The following is a 4,184-nucleotide window of genomic DNA, read 5'->3' as shown; positions in this document are numbered from 1 at the left end:
AAAAACAAATCTTTACTAGTCTATTAATACCATTTACAATAGTTCACATTTATTTAGTGCTTTAATATTTACAAAACTACAACATATACTCATTTAAAACCTCAGATGAAGTTTATGTTTAGCACAGGAGCAAATTATGTTTTATAGAAAATTAAGTAATTTGCCAAGTCACACAGCTACTGATAAGAGGAGCCGGGCCTTGTATTAGGTATTTGGAATTCAAGTCTTATATAATTTTTCTTACTTTGTACTATCTCTCCATCTATATACGTATGAATATTAATATGAACTTATTTAGAACGATGAGTAAGTCACACAACTACACCTTCCCTCCTCTCCTGGGAACATATATTTATTTAAGAAGGAACTTATATTTTATAATTCCAAGTAATTTGGTTCTAATGATTAGCAATTTTAGAAAACAAGTGAAGGGAATATTTTGGAAGGAAATGAAGGTTGTAGACACCTATAATTCAATATGTCATGTATATATGTCATGTAGATACCTTTAATTCAATATGTCACTCCCATGATAAGAGTGAAAACAATTTTATCCATAAAGCACCTGCATCTGTCTATATGCAGCAGAAAAGAGGGATGAATGATCCAAATTTTGTCACAGGCACGTCAAACCATTTTTGATACTGGAAAGAGCAAAGGGCCCAGCCAAAAGCTTTTCTAGCATTTCTACATGAAATTTATAGTCTTACCCAATAGTCCAATCAATAAACTTGAGTAGGAGCCAGGAAATGAAGAATTTCTATTTGCTGGAAACTTTTTGATTTGTTCTATTATCATAATTGATGACCTGGAATCAAGAACTTACTCAACCAGAATATCAAACATCTCATTCTCGCATAGACAAATGCCTCTGGAAACCGATTAGGAAAGTGTTGTTGATTCACTTAGCTTTTCCCTTCACCGGTAGAGTCCTACTTCTTTTCCCTGCTTGTCCATCTGATTTAAATGCTACTCCATAGAAATGTGTGTGTGGTGGGGCAGAGGGAGGCTTCTGGAGGGGATTTTCATAGTCTGTGTGTTCAGAAACAGCTACTTGTTCATCAAAGCAGGGTGACAGAGAGAGCATTTATGAACCTTCCCTCTGAAAGAACTTTGCTGTCTCCAAACAGATCCTGTTCTATATCCCAAATGTCAAATGACCATGGTATTCAATACAACTGCATTTGTTTCTCATCATTCTTGAGCACCTCTCTCATCTGGTAATTCCTCAAGCATACCAAGCTCATGTCCACCTTAAGTCTTTGCTCTTGGAGTGAACCCAGCTTATGACTCTCTACCTCCAGATTTCCCCCACTGACTCCTTTTAAATTAGGTTTCTACTGAAACAGAAGCTCTTCAGAGAGGGCTTCCCTGATATCTCTAGCTATATTTCAACCTCAGGTTCTTTTTGTCATATCACCTTGTATGGTTTTATCTAATAGCATTTATTACTCTCGGAAATGATCTTAATCATTTGCTTACCAGTTTAACATTTACTTCCCTGCACTTGAAAGTTCCACACAAGTAAGGCATTATCTTCAGCTCCAGATTAGTGTCTGGCATGTAGTACATACTTCAGTAATATTTGTGAAAGTAAAGAAGAGAGGAGGTCAGCTTCGTGAATGTTTTTGTGTATATTCTATACTACCACAAAAGTTTTTTAAGCCACTTCTCTTATGTATTGATGACTTATTTCATCGATTATTTTCTCAAAAGAAGAGCCCATGTCTTCTATGTCTATATTATCTTCCATGGACTATTGTACAACTGGACCTCATAAATTCTTGGTGATTGATTAATAATTGAGAGCGAGAAAAGTGGTAACCATGCAATTGAAACCAAAACAACCGTTACAAATCAGAAAAAAACAGGTAGATAAATAAACATTTGGAGGTTATCAGTTGTTGAAAGAAGTACCGTAAGTTTTCACTTCACTTTTGGTTATGTTCTTGGTTGAGAGCATCCAATAAGGAAATATGCAAGTAGAAATAAAGCCATAGATGCAAAACACATTGGAAAGGAAGACTGGCTGGGATGTTGTGAATGGAATGGGATGGAAAAGTGGGAATTATAGAGTAAACTAGCCTCCCACCCTGTTTCCCCGAAAATAAGACCTAGCCAGACAATCAGCTTTAAAGCGTATTTGGAGCAAAAATTAATATAAGACCTGGCATTATATTATATTATATTATATTATATTATATTATATTATATTATATTATATTATACCTGCTCTTATATTATAGTAAAATAAGAGTGGGTCTTATATTAATTTTTGTTCCAAAAAACTCATTAGAGCTGATGTCTGGCTAGGTCTTATTTTTGGGGAAACACAGCATGTGTGCGAGACTGCAAAATGGCCAACACTTTGATAGAAATCAAGAAGTTTAGGTAAACAACCCATTAGGAGTGTGTGTGTGGGGAGGGGGTAGATTTAGGTTTAGAAAAACGGAGCCAAAAATGTTGGCAGAACATACAAGAGAAGATACCCACTCTGTTGGATGAAGTAAACTGACATAGAATGAGGGCAACCACCCTGCCAAATGTACCATTGAAAATCAGGCACTAGAGAACCCTTGTCATTCCTTAATCCCAAGGCCTCAGTATATATTCCCACCCACAAGCCAAGAAAACTCATATTGCCAACTTTTTACTGCACTGCCACACTCAAACATCCACCACACTCAACAAATTTTATACTTTTCACTTGGTCCCACTCAAATCCATGTGGTGTTTTGAAAATATGTAAAGGGAAAGCGTGGCTCCAATATTTTTCCTCTCCTCATAAATATGGCATTTTAAATAAGTTTCATACATATTCATCATTTGCTCTTTCTTTTTTCTAAATGTGCACCTATAGCTTAAGTTTTATTCATATCCTTCTCTGGTTCCCTGGTTTGAATTGGAAAATTGAAATGTAAAATATTAACCAAATAGTAAGGTATCTAGAGCTCACCTTTCAGTGGAAGGCCCAAAAAAGAAATGAAGACAATCTTCCAGTAATTTATAAGCAAGATAGTAAAAGAACACATACAACTTAAAATATATATATATATCCATTGAAAGACAGAACATTCTGTAAACAGAACATTTTTGACAAGTGAGAGATTGATTTGTGGATGCAATTTGTGATGTCAGAGTTATTAATTTAAAATGACACTTCAAACACTTACTCTCAAGAATTCTCAGGTGGATTAAAAATTTGCCAAAGTTTCTAAAGAACTTGAAGATTCTTACACATTGGTTCCTCTTAGCTACATGTCCAAATGTGTCCAGCACAGATAAACTCCATGTAAAAATCATGATTTTTTTTTCTTCCCCCCCCCCCTTTTTTTAAGAAAAGAAACTGAGCAGGAAATCTCACTTAAACAAGCTGTCTCACAACATTTCTGGCAAATTCTGATTCCAACTAAGTTGAAAATATCTCAAGAGCAGCCTGCCATACAGAATTTCAGTGCTTCTACTCCTGAGAAATACGGAAATAGATGGATATGTGGGATTCAAGAGCTTCACAACACATTCAGAAAAAGCGTCTTGATGTGAACTTCAGGCTGACCTGATTTTAGGTGAGAAGCATGTGCTGCCCTGCATGTATCAGTGAGTTATTGCCGTGTAACAAATCTCCTCATATCTCACTGGCTAAAAATAATAAGCATTTTTTTTATTGCTAATGAATCAATAGGTCCATTGGGTAATCCTGCTCTTAACTGGGTTAAATAATAAAGTTTATAGTCAGCTATGCATAAGGTAAACTAACTTTGCTAATCTTGGCTAAGTTGTCTCACATGCTTAAAAGTTGGCTGCCCATGATAGGACAACTGGACTCTCCACCACATGGTCTCTCATCCTACATCAGGCTATCCCAAGCTTATCTATGTGGTGATGGTAGCATTCTGAGAGAGGGTACAAGTAGGCATGCCTCTTAAGGCTTAGTCTCAGAAGTGGCACACCATCATTGCCACCTTATTTCTTTGGTCAAAGTTGATCAGAAGGATGGTCCAGTTTCAAAAGACAGAAAAATAGATTCCTAATTCTTGAAGCAAACTCACCTTGCAAAGAGTGTGGATATAGAGAACATTAAGAGAAGTCATTAGGGTATTCTTCTATCATACCCAAATTTTACAGAAACACTTTTTGAAGAATCTCATAAAGATTTTTATTTTTTTTTCATTAAGCATACTCAC

Source organism: Rhinolophus sinicus, chromosome 4, assembly GCF_057876585.1.
Source record: "Rhinolophus sinicus isolate RSI-liver-muscle chromosome 4, RSI-T2T, whole genome shotgun sequence".
Classification (NCBI taxonomy): Eukaryota; Metazoa; Chordata; class Mammalia; order Chiroptera; family Rhinolophidae; genus Rhinolophus; species Rhinolophus sinicus.
This window is presented reverse-complemented; position numbering follows the sequence as displayed.